This window comes from Culex quinquefasciatus, chromosome 2, assembly GCF_015732765.1.
Source record: "Culex quinquefasciatus strain JHB chromosome 2, VPISU_Cqui_1.0_pri_paternal, whole genome shotgun sequence".
NCBI classification, from domain to species: Eukaryota; Metazoa; Arthropoda; class Insecta; order Diptera; family Culicidae; genus Culex; species Culex quinquefasciatus.
In genome coordinates, this window is record NC_051862.1 from 158,767,817 (window position 1) to 158,781,244 (window position 13,428).

A 13,428-nucleotide genomic window follows, 5' to 3' on the forward strand; every position below is an offset into this window, starting at 1 on the left:
TTACTTTTTGCCCAGGTATTTAAAAACGTAGGTTTTAAAGAAAACCTAGATGTTTGGGTATCAAAAGATCTGAAATTTTATGCCCTTTCTGATGCCTCATAGGTTGACTTGTGAATTGTGGACCGGTTCAGATGCCGGCGGATTTTCCGACGACGTAATTCCGGGTTGGTACGAAATTTCAACGAAAAATCTATTCTATCGATACAAATACCCCCAAAACGGTGTTATACCCACTCCAAAATGTTTATTTAGCAATTATATGGTAATATATTGACATTTAGTTGAATTAAAAGTTTGCAAAATTAAGTTTAGATAAGTTTTATATAGAATTTCCAGAGTTATATAAACTTTTATACTATGTAGTTAGTAAACTTTATATTCAATCCAAATTCTTTTTTTAATCAGTCAAGGATGCCTATTTGGAGTTGGGAGACTGGATTTATGGTGATTTGTCAACAAATAACATTATTTATGTTAATTTTTCGAAAGGTGTACATACTTTTTTTGCACCTTTTTTATTTTCGTAATAGTATTTGTTATATAACTTTTTATAGAAATCATCTTTTCATGAGCTTTTTATAGTAAAATGTTTGGCATGAGTTTCTGAACAAAACGTAGTACTAGGTTCCTGTCAAACTTTAAATTTTTTACATGTTTTATCACAAAATGTGCATAGTGCCCAAGGGGTGTAAATACTTTTTTACATACTGTACATGTCATGGTCAAGACCTCCGGGCACCGGAACAGGTTCCAACCGGAAACGGTTCACTGAGCTGATGTCGATTGGTGCCCATTTGGAAGCAGCTCCGGTGCCCCATAGGATTTAACCACGTCAATTTTTTTGCAGGATGATGTATTAGGATGATGCCTTGATGTTTTGCATCATTTCCGGCATTGTTCTGTGAAAAAGTTTTTGTTATATTGACCAAAAACTCCTATAGGGGAGCCGAGGTATCCCAACGAAATCCGGAATATCTCCGGTAAAAATTGACCATATTTGTCCCCCATCTGACAGTTAAAAATATAGACAAATCTGGATCTTTTGCAACCAGAAGCATCCAAATTGGTCAATTCTATCAAAAGTTATGCTATTTTTTTTAAGAAAAAAATAGGGGTCAAATGACTACCCGAGCGTTTGAGTGTTAATAATGGACCATTAGTTGCTAAGATATCGGCATTAGAAAATTGTAGAATGTTTGGATAAACTTATAAAACTTAAATTTGCTTGTTACTTTTTTTTCATTTGCTTTTTTTTGCAATTTTTTTTTGTAAATTTTCTTAACCATTGGGAAACAATCTTTGCAGAAATAGATTATCAAGGACACTCTATTAAAAAAGCTCAAAACTGGATTTTTTTTTCAGTCAAAATTTTTTTTAGAGGCTTTATCAAATAAAATGACCCGATTATTTGATTTTTCAAAGAACACATATTTTTGCAAACAATCATAAATCGTGGCAAATTTTTTGAACATTTTCATCTTTTCATGTCCCGCCCGTGTGGATCAATCGGACCGCGCACTGGACTCCAATCCAGAGGTCGAAGGTTCGAATCCCGCGGCGGGCGCTCTAAAATTCTTTGTGTAAATATGGGTATTCGGCGCCGTCGCTCCGTGCCATACTTTCATACACTTAGGAGCCCAGGGCGGCGAAGTCCTTGTAGATAAAAAGGAAGACACTAGTGGTTGGTACTAGCAATGGTGGCCGACAGCTATAAAGTCAACTTCGTTTCATCTTTTCATACTTTGCTATGGCCTAAAAGTTGCGGTTTTTAAGTTCCGGAAAACATAAAAAAATAGAATAAGAAAAATGAAAAATGGGCTATTTTTTCCGTGTGACATTTTTTCTGAATAGTCCTTATTAATACCTAAACTTTGCTGAAGACACCGAATCGATCAGATAATTCCTTCAAAATTTACAGATTTGCGATTTGCACCAAAATTTTATGGAGCCTTGCATGTGTGAAAAAATGACATAGAATAATTTCTTTGGTTATTGGGAAAGCCCCCATAATGTTTGAGCCAAGTCAAAAAATACAAAAAAAAAAATCGTAATCGGCCGAGTTCGTAGAGAATGCCACTTTTTTATGCATTTCCAATTTGATCGGATTTTTGCATTGCTGTGAAAACGATGAAAAAAAAAATAATAATTTCTTCGTATTATTGGCTCCAATTATGTTATTCCACTATGATTACTCAATGATGTCCTATTATTATAGTCAACAATGTTAAATATAATTGTACAAAATCCGGCTGAACAAAAAAAAAAAAAAAAAAGGTTGATGTACAAGAACAGAAACATAAATGAATTTCCCGAATTCATTAGTTCATGTACCACAAATTTCTGTTGAAAAAATAAGACAAAACTATTTCAGCGTGCATGCAACAAGAGGGAACGACTTTCCAGTTTGTTTTTAGGGTGAATTTCCCCCTCCCTTCGTGGCATGCTAAGGGCATGCGCACACAGCGTTGTTTAAAAAAAGAGGGTGCGAGTGAACTGTCGTTGTCTTCCTTTGTTATGTTGCAGTGGAGGGGGTGCAACATACACGCTGCAGTTTGTTTTTAACTTGAGGGGTGGAATAATTAATGATATTCATTTGCATGCGGGTCCTTTTGAACGGACGATATTTTGTTCATGTTGCAATAAATTTGTATCATGATTCAATGCAAATGTGTGAATTCATTCTGATGTGCAAACTGTATGTTTTGTTTATTGCTCGAATTCAATTGAAGCTGTAATTTTACAAAGAAGGCCAAGACATAAAATAACGAACGAAGTTGACTTTATAGCTGTAGGCCAATATTGCTAGAACCAACAACTAGTGTCTTCCTTCTGTTTACAAGGACTTCGCCACCCACTGAGAATTTTAGGGCGCTCGCTGCGGGATTCGAACCAGCGACCTCTGGATTGTTAGTCCAGAGCGCGGTCCGATTGAACCACACGAATGGGACTAATAAAGTATGATCAAAACTTGACTTTCGCAATGAAAAAATCTAAGCAACCTTAAAATCTATTCGATACAGGTGCTGAAAAGTTGAACTTTTCAGCACTCAAATGGAAACTATTTACTTTACCTGTCATTCTCTAATGACGAAACGGCATACTCTTACATTGCCAAAATTGACAGTCTCGACAACTACTTTTCAGCAGCCAACCTTCCTCTATGGGCTAGTAAGTGGCCAAAAATAGAAAATGTTACATTTTTGAATATTTTTTTTCATTTATGTTAGTTGATAGTAAACATTTCAACTAAGAAAAATTTCAAATTTCAAAGCTGTAGGTGCAAAAGTTTCCGAGATACACGATATCAAAGTCAAAAATGAATGTGGAAAGGTTCATTTTTCCATCAAATATCTGTAACTTTCATTATTTGTCATATAATTAAAAATTATTAACTTCTTTAATCCAGTATTTAAAAGTCTCGCACTGTTGATCCCCGCTAAATTTTTCATCTTACCGATGAAACCAATGAAAATACAGCTAGGGTGTTTTCCGGAATTTCATAAAATGTTGCACTCAACTAGTTGCAAAGCTCGATGTTTCAGCACTCGTCGTAATTATTCAATTCGGTAAACCTCGTAGGATAACTGTACGACGCTGAATGAATCTTCTGTTGCAACTACTATAACGTTATAATTTCATTCTTAGTCTAATCTGCTCTTCTTTGTCTTTCTTTTGAAATGTATTTCCATGATTTTTATTAATTTTAGCATGCATTTAGCAGTAACATAATGGTGATTATGGCTTAAGATTTTATCGCAAGTGTGACAAAGTGTGACAAAGGGGAGAGGGGAGGGGGGGTATGTGAGACTGTGACGTCAAGCTAGACGCTTTAATACTTAAAATTCATTCTTAAAAAGGTAAATCTTTCCCAGTTCCTGAGGGGAACACCCTTGAAGAGTATCGGGGCCGGCATTTACAAAGCGGATTCAGTGGCAGTTTTTCACTCAACTAATGTTAACATGTTTAGGTTAATGTTAAAATTCCATAGGTCGCCTCCCTAAGGTGTCGTGATAAGGTCCAGTTTGTGACAATACACTACCTTCGTTTTACTAAGCAATCGAATCCAGAAGAGAAACGATCATCAGTTGTGTTGGTCCGAGCCGGGATTTGAACCCCGATCTACCGCTTACTAGGCGGGAGCGTTACCACTAGGCTACGTGGCTCGGTTCTTAAAGTATAGATAAAAAAGTTTAATGTTTGACAAACTTTAGTCATATATCAAACACGATTCTAGGTTTTAAGAATCAGAGTTTTGGATAATATATTTAATATGCTTAAAAAACTGTGATGGTGATAGCGATTTCTGTCACAACAACATTGAAAAAAATAAAAAAATCCAAACGCAACTGGTAAAAATTAAAAACTATGTCGATTGAATTCCGAATTAAAGAAAAATAATCCTTTTTATGAATCATGCTAAAATTGTAAAAAAAGACAAAACGTGACGTACTTTTCGAAGGGTGGTCAGAGCCAGCGTGACAAAGTGTGACATAGGGGGGAGGGGGAGTTAATTTTGGCCGATTCTAGCGTGACACACTTTATGGATGACGCCCAAGCTTTTCTCCGCTGTTATGATGTTTACAATTTTGATTGAATATGCTTTATTTTTCACTTCTCTCATTTCCAATCAGCTTGAAAATGAACTTACTACACCACATTTTCCCATGCAACAACCACCTGTTGCATTCATTCCCTTTCCAAAAGTGGTGGGGAGAGTCGTTCTGACTAGTTTTAGTTAACCGTATCACCCAATGAACTCCTTCTCTTCACTCAGTTCCAATTCAGCGTGCACTTGCTCTCCTCTCACCTAACCGCAACAGTTACGCTCTCGTTCTCCCTCTCCTTTCAAGTTTTCCTCACTAGCTGGAAAATCTGCTCCACTCTCATCGTCCTTTCGGGTTGAAAAGAAAAACTCTTCCCGAGAGAGAGGGTGACAGTGCGAAATTCGCGTCCGCACGAATCTGGCCCCACCGCCGGGAGTCGGGATTCAGTTTCAATTTGTCACTTGGTCGGGTAAAATACCGGACCGGGGCCGGTATTGTCGTCGGTCGGGCCAAATTTTCGAATGCGTTTTTCCGCGTCGCGTGACGAATTTCCCGAACCCTCCCACCACCCTTCTCGTCGCTGCAAGGTGTGTGCGTGAGTGCGAATTTTGGGGAAAAGGAGGTGTTTTCCCGAATAGATGCGGGGGAAAAACAGCTGATTTCGTAACAGTTACCTGGGGGAACGGCACGGATTTCCGCGCAAAAGGTCGCGGACAGTTTGCAAAACAATAAAAAATCCACTTGTAAGGATTCGAAGGGGATTTGCGTTCGTCCTCCCCTCCCTGCCACAGGATTAGCTTCGTGGATGACGGCGAAAAGCTGCTGAAGTGGGTGGTGGTCAGAGTTATAAGATAAGAAAAGAGACAAGGACGAATAATCGCATCAAATTAAATCTGATTAATTGAAGCAAACTGTTTTGCCGCTGCTGCACCAGTTCAGAAAGTGGGTCGTCGAGGGGATTTTCCCTCGTGGGAACAAACGAAACGAAGATTGCGAAAATAAAATCGAGTGAAAAGTGCAGCCAGAACTGAGGGGGAACAGCTAGTAGTTTTCCACTTTTCCCGAGGAAGGATTAATTAGACTCGTTCTAGCAGCGACTAATCTGAGAAAATAAGAACTTTGCAAACATCAAAACCTAACCTCAAAAAAGTCTACAAAATTGGTGTGACAAAGTCTCGCCAAAAAGAAAGCAATTTTTTTGTGTCAGTGTCGTGAAAAATTATGATGGTCGTCGTCGTCGTGTGAATAAATTTCGTCGAAGGTTCGACCCTCGGTGGCCGGAAATGAAATTTAAGTGAAACGAGCTCGTTTTATTCCATTCTTCTGTTGTGACGAAGCAGAGGAAAAATCGTCGCATCTCAAAACGAAGAAAAGTGGAAAAATCGCCGAAAGGAAATCATCTGATTCACGAGAGAGAGGAAAAATTAACCGGAAATCCGGCCCTAAAGTGTGTGTGATTTAGTGGAAAATTAAATTTGAGGTCACTCAGTCATTGTCAGTGTGGCGTTGACGTGAAATTTCTCCCTGCGTGAAAAGAAGGAGTGCTGCTGCTGCTGCTGCTGCCGTGGGAGGAAAACAAGGTTAATAAAATTTATTTACATAATTCATTAACGACTAATGCATATTTGATGAGACGAGCCCCCCCACCACCGCCCTGTGTGATATAGACTGATTAAGTTTGCAACTTTCGGCGTTATGTTAGGTTGAGGTTAAACTTTCATGAGGTCAAATTGGCGTGAGGTGAAAGTTGGGCTAAAAATACGACTGTAATTACAGTGAAGCCTTGAGGTTCACATGCTTTCGCACGTGAGATTCACTGTAAAAAAAAAACATTTGTAAGTAATTTCAGGCATTTCTGATAAAAATAAGTGAATTTACACGTCTTTAAAGGTAAAATTACATATTTTCTCTTTAACAAAATGTTTACACATTCTTCAATGTAACATTACCATTTTTTTAAGTGTGCTTATATCGGGAGAGTTAATTATTAAAACGCAGTCGAGCTTCTGAGAAAGCAAAAATAAGTTGGCGCGAAAATAAACTGGAAACCAATTTGGCGTGTGCGTTATTGGAAGGGGCTCTCGAATCTGTGTGGGTTCTGGTGTGCGCTAATTGGGGTTAATTAAAAGGGTACACTTCGCGAGAAGGATGGTTGCTGGTGGTACTAATTGATAGGTGAATGAATGGTGTTGTTTGCATTAATAAAAATTGATGCTCGAATGGCAATGGCATATTTGTTCAATCATTCGAGGTGTAATTTAATTTGGAATGCTGTGGAAAAACATAATTTAGCGTGTTTTTTATCGTAGATAGGGGGTTTTCAAATTTTAAACACTTTAATGGTACTGAATATTGGTTTAATTTGAAATGCTGAACAAGTTGGTATACACATTGTTTTGTAGTTAGATAGAAACATGTATCGATTATTTTTTTACGCTAAAAAAAAAAGGCAATTTTCACGGGGACCACTTTCAAAAAAACACCAAATTTTACGGAGCGTGTAAAATGATTAAATAACCTATAAAGTATAATGTTAAACAACCGTTAAGATTGTATTATACTAATTATATATCAAGAGTCCAAATCTGCAGTTTTCATGGGGACCATCAAATCAAATGATTTGTGGAAATTTTACGAGAAAAAAAATTAAATGATCCAAAAGGGCTGATTTTGAAGACTAAAACAATATTTTTAAGCAAAACTATTTTTATCAGGAATAAACCGAGTTTGAAACATCAATTTTCTTCTAGAATCCTATCATAAAAAAAATTGAAGGTAGACAAATTGTTATTCCAAGGAATTGACCTAGTTTATGAAACACTTTTATTAGTTTTCAAAAAATGATTTTTCACAAAAATATGACAAAAAGAACTTTTACAAGGAAACTTCACTAAAATTCAAAATGTTTTTAAACGAACACAATCGTGCTATACGTGACAAGAAGTGCAAGGAAATGCATTTGGGTAATTCTCCGCCAACTCACACAGCAGTTGCCCCGACCCCTCTTTGATTTGCGTGAAACTTTGTCCTAAGGGGTAACTTTTGTCCCTGATCACGAATCCGAGGTCCTTTTTTTTTTTGATATCTCGTGACGGAGGGGCGGTACGACCCCTTCCATTTTTGAACATGCGAAAAAAGAGGTGTTTTTCAACAATTTGCAGCCTGAAACGGTGATGAGATAGAAATTTGGTGTCAAAGGGACTTTTATGTAAAATTAGACGCCCGATTTGATGGCGTACTCAGAATTTCGAAAAAACGTATTTTTCATCGAAAAAAACACTAAAAAAGTTTCAAAAATTCTCCCATTTTCCGTTACTCGACTGTTAAAAATTTTGGAACATGTCATTTTATGGGAAATTTAATGTTCTTTTCGAATCTACATTGACCCAGAAGGGTGATTTTTTCATTTAGAACAAAATTTTTCATTTTAAAATTTCGTGTTTTTTCTAACTTTGCAGGGTTATTTTTTAGAGTGTAATAATGTTCTCCAAAGTTGTAGAGCAGACAATTACAAAAATTTGATATATAAGGGGTTTGCTTGTAAACATCACGAGTTATCGCGATTTTACGACCCCCCCTAGCCCGAAAAATCAGGAAAATTTTTTTTTTCAAAAACTTCAAAATTTCACTGGAAATTTAAGTGCAATCAGCTGAAATAAATATAAAATGCATTCCTCTGCAATTAGAATCATTTTTATCATGTTTGGGTTGATTTAAAAATATTCAGAATTTTTGAAAATTTTCGATGTTTATTATTGCAAAAAGTTTTTTTTTCGCTTAAATTTTTGTTTTCGTCAAATCTTACATTTTTTGAAAACTAATGATTGCAAAACAACTGAACTAGTGTAAAATGTATTTTAAAACACTGTTTGCATCCAAATATTGAAACTATGGCTTGTTATTTAAGTTTTTATATTTTTTCTATTTTTTTTGGAATATTATCCAAATGGTAAGGGTTTTCTCAACATACTGCGGTATGTTTTTTCAATATTGTTAAAAAATAGTTACGGTAAAAATTTTCAATTAGAATTCCGGGGTGATTTTGATAGTCATTGTTTTTCTTGTTCAAATCAGATTTATCATCACTAAGGTTGCTGATATTGTTTTGAAGATAAATAAAGATAAAATTTTTTTAAAAGTAAATTTTTGGTAAAAAGTTTGAATTTTGACTAAAATTCGTTAAAACTTGTTTTGTTAATCAAATTATCGATTTCTATTGCATTTTAAATTCAATTTGAGACACGAATCAAAAGTTTTTATACATTTTATATGAATTTTTTCTACTGAAAATTCCTCTAAATTTTGAGATTTTTTGTAATTTTGTTCCAAATACATAATATTTTTGTCTGTATACTAATTTTACCTTCTCCTAGTGGAAAATTATCCAAAGAATTCGAAAATGCATTCCTTGTTCCGATTCAAAATCAGGTTCATTGAGAAAATCGTGACACTTTCTTAATTATAGTTAACTAACTTATTAAACTTTTCAAATTTTTTTGCAAAGTTTTTCTTGAGGTACTTTGAACACTTCTCTTCCACGGTCAGTATGATGCCATACCATTCCGTACTTATTTAATTTGTACACTCAACCCCCGGTGGTTGGTCACTTTTTCGTTTGACGCTTTTTTAGTTTGTACCCCGTTGGTTGGTCAAAGTCAAACTAAAAAGTGACGAACTATCACTTTTTACACGGCGCTCACGCACACTATCAAAACAAACGTTTAATAGTGTGTGTGAACTCCGTGTAAAAGGGGTGTCAAACTAAAAAGTGACCCCGTTCGTTTGACAATAGTTGGTGTCAAACCACCGGGGTTTGAGTGTACTCTTCTTTTTTCGGAAAATCTCAAACCTATCAAAATTATCCCGTTTAACGGTACCAAAGTTTCATCGAAAATTTTCTTTAAAATATCAACTGTAAAATTGATCATTTCTGTTGAAAGTGTAGACTCTACTAAGAGATTAAACGCAACATAGAATAATTAGAAGCAAAACTAAATAATTAAAACGGATCTGTAACACTGCCTACAGATTTTATATTAAAAAATATTTGCAGGATAGTCAAAGATTGATTACACTTGTATTTTATTTTAATTTTAAAAAGTTTTCATTTTTTTAGTATAGCATACCATAGTCAATCCCGGGAAATCTCGGTACAGAATTCTCGGGAATTGTCAAAAATTCTCGTATCGTAAGTTTGTTTTATTTTTGTTTCGGTTTTGCTGGATTCAAAAAAACAAAATATACACTTTTTAATTTCATTGTAATTGTGAAAATTAAGAACAATTGAATTAAAATGCACTCAAAAGTATTTTAATGTTTTTGTTCAGAGCATTAAGACTTTTGTTACAATGTTATTAACATGTTTTAAATTTTACCGAAAAAAGTAAACTGTAAAAAGCATCTTGTATTTTTACGGGATCATTTCCTAGCGCTTTGCGATGTTCTACAACTTTGTCCCCGGATCAAAACCTATAAGAAACTTAAGAATAGAAAAATTTGTTAGGGTTTTGGGATTTTTTTTTTTCTAAAAAGATGTAAAAAGTTATAACTCTCCATTGTCATAGTACATTGATAGTACTAAGGTTAATGCATTCAAAATTAAACACTTTTGTCTTTTTCATATACCCGTGAACCACGCTAATCTTCAATCACTAAAAACATTGAATAATTTATTTGTAGAATTTATTTATCATATTCCAAACATCCCGATACTGGGAAATTAGACATTAACTATTTTTTCACAGAAATCTAATAACAAGCTCATTTAGATCGTCAGATAAGGTTTCTTTCGATTATTTGAAGGTCTTAGTCGCTTAGTAGAATTTTCTAAACTAAGTGATTGTAGATAGGTAAAAAAAAAGCAAAGCAATCCACTTTAACGATCCCCGGGACTTTTAAAAATATCACATTTCGTCAAGTTTTAACACTATTTCTTGATGAATCGCCTGTATGTTTTATGAAATTTGAAGGCTGACATTTCTGCAATGGCATTTTCTTGGTAAAAAAACAGATAAAGATAAAAATTTGAAATGAAACCAGCAATCACTGCTCTTTATCACGATTTCATTATTATTTCAACACGAGAAGAATGAAAAAAAAAAAATCACTGACTGCGTCCAAACAATAAATTCGTTCCACACCGTGAACCAGCCAGAAACACAACATTAGGTATCATCACACACAAATTAGTCCGTCTGACACGTGGCGTCTGTGTGTACGGCTCACGTCACAAGCTCCAAGCACCCCCTTAACAGTCGGAGTCGAAGTCGATTATCACCGGAAGCCACGCAGGAAACGCCATTCTCCCCATCCCCCACCCCTTCCACTCCCTTCTGGTAGACATTTTTTCCGGCTAAGCGAGAATCATTCAAGTGCCCTCACGGAATTCCAACCGAATGAGCCTTCGTCAGGATCGCTACAAGTTGGTGAAGGGAAGGATAAAAATGGGGTCCCAGGAATGGGGGTTTGGGAAGCGAATAAAAAACCACACCCCGCAATTACCCTTTAGTACGTAACTTTTTCCTCCCCACCCGCGTGCTCTGCGGTAGCTTGCTATTTTTGGTTTCTCTAGATATGTATATGGAAATGTCTGCTGAATGAAGGAAAAACCTCAAAATGTGGTTGGTCGTGTGTGTGCGTGAAAAGTGAAAGCTCATCCCCGAGGAAGAGGAAAAATATTCAATCGTGCGTAATATGACGCTTTATGAGCTGAGTCCCTTTTTCCTCCAAGTTTTCCGTCCCTATTCCTAAACCATGTCAGAGATCAACACGATAATTCGACTTGCTTATTCACTTGGGCGGGACAGCTCAGACTTGCAATTTTTGAAAGTAAAATTCGTTAGGGATTTTTGGGCTGGATTTAACACGAACTCTTCTAAAGAAATATTTTTCAAATTCAGTAGAAAAATAAACTTTTGGTGAGGTGATTTTCTTTCACAAACGCGTTCACCACGAGAAAAAAGAAGAAATTTGAAAAGTGAAGTTGGTACACACACTCGCAACCATACTCACTCAAACACAAGGTAAAAGCCTTACAATAAGGCAGGTGAAATTATGGGTAATTTGAATAATATTAGCACGATCCGGAGTTTTGCTCGTTTCAATCCACTCACACAAACGAAAGCACAATACACACACATATGGGTTCGCGTCGTCATCATCGGGGTAACATCCGGTTCATGACCTCCCGGTTCAATGGTTTTCGACTTGTGGATCAACTCACGCACGCACACACACACCCGCTAACATATCCGGTGCCACGCCTGGAAGGTATACTCGCCGCACAACACCATCGCGCGCACTGCAAAAGATTGCCGAATGATACAGTTCCGGAAATGGGTTGTACACAAACGATTTGAAAATCAATCGGATGGCGTACCTTATCGCAACCGGCCGGGCTGGTCGACCCGGCGGAGTTTATATAGGCAGGAAAGCCGGATGGAACCGATACCGGAACGGGAAGCGATATGGGTTATGTAAATTGATAATGATGCCCGCGCACCGCGTTGCGTTGAGTGGTTTCGTACAGGTGAAGCTTGGAAGCTTGATGGTATTTTGATAATTCTTGTTTTTTATCGGTGGGTCGAACTCTGTCAGCTATCTAGAAATCGGAAAGAGTTGTAACGATTCCACTCAAATTAATGAAAGTTTGTCCAGGAGAGTAATGTTGGTCGATGATCACGAATTCAAGGTCCACTTTTTGAAACCTTTTGACATGACCGAGGTGTGGTAAACAGCTATAATAAAAAGAAGACAGTCAAAAACTCTGGAAAAATCTTTCTCAAAGCGATGAAAAAAGTGCTTACGTTATTGGTTTTGAGCACGTTGGAGCATTAGGGTGGAATCGAAAATTGATGTTTTCAGCAACACATTTGTTGGGTCCCTTTTAAAGTCCAAAACTACCTCCCAAAATTTGGGAGCGATTGGTTAAACCCACGATTGGCGCAAAGCAAATGGAAATTACTATGGGGAACTTGCATTTTCACATTTTTGAACTTACAAAATTCATGTTTTATTCTTTTATGAAACTAATAACGTAGAAGTAAAGCTCTGAATGTCCTAAACAACTCTCCCGAAGACAGTATGATGCTAAAGTGCGTCACTTCTAGACCTTTCATTACCAAAGTTGAATTCTCAAAATTTTATTTCCAGATATTTTTTTTTCATATATTCTAAGGACGGATTCTCAACGGAAAACCGAGCATACTTGAACTACATGGCAGGGGATATCAGCTTAGAAGAAGGTTGAGAATCGATGTTCTCGGGGATCTAAAAAGGCGCTCTAGTTTAGGCCGGTGCAAAACTGATACCAGAGGTATAAATTTTCGAAATAAATTTGATTTTTGAAAAATAATATATTTACATTCAAAGTTTCAAAAATATTTTTAAATTCAAAATCAAATTTGCAATCCAGAATGGCTTGACTAATTTTTTTGATAATGTGCACCGTATCAAGTTGTAAGCAATTTGAAGTGTTATTTTGTCGAAAAATGTTCAGTTTTATGTTTTTTTTTTAACTTTATGAAATAACAGAACCTCAGCAAAGCATATTGTCGAAAAGGTGAGGTAACAGCTTACAGTTTTTATCTTTGTTGATCAGACTGCTGGTTGTTGAGATACAGGCCACTTAAAGCATAAATATTTGTGGAAAATGAGTTTTCTGCAGTGTCATCCTATGAGCCCTCAGTTTTCTCAATTGCTCGATTTTCAATGTTAAAAAATGAAACTTTTTTAAAATTTTCTAATCTTTTTTAAATATTTTAAGTTTCAAATGTAGATTAACTTTTTAAAAGGGCTGAAATGACTTATTTTGGATATTTTGAGTTTTCATTTTTTAGATTGCAAAACTGAACCAATAGTTCCACGATATCGCTAGTTAAAAAAT

General features: G+C 36.1%; 1 protein-coding gene across 1 annotated transcript in view; it reads left to right on the forward strand.

Moving 5' to 3' along the window:
* Window positions 1–5,006: 5,006 nt before the first annotated feature.
* Window positions 5,007–13,428, forward strand: part of LOC6036051 — a 747,764-nt gene continuing 739,342 nt past the window's right edge. The window contains exon 1 of the mRNA XM_038257515.1: window positions 5,007–6,124. The gene's annotated coding sequence lies outside the window, so the exon portion shown is untranslated. The remainder of the gene's footprint in view (window positions 6,125–13,428) is intronic.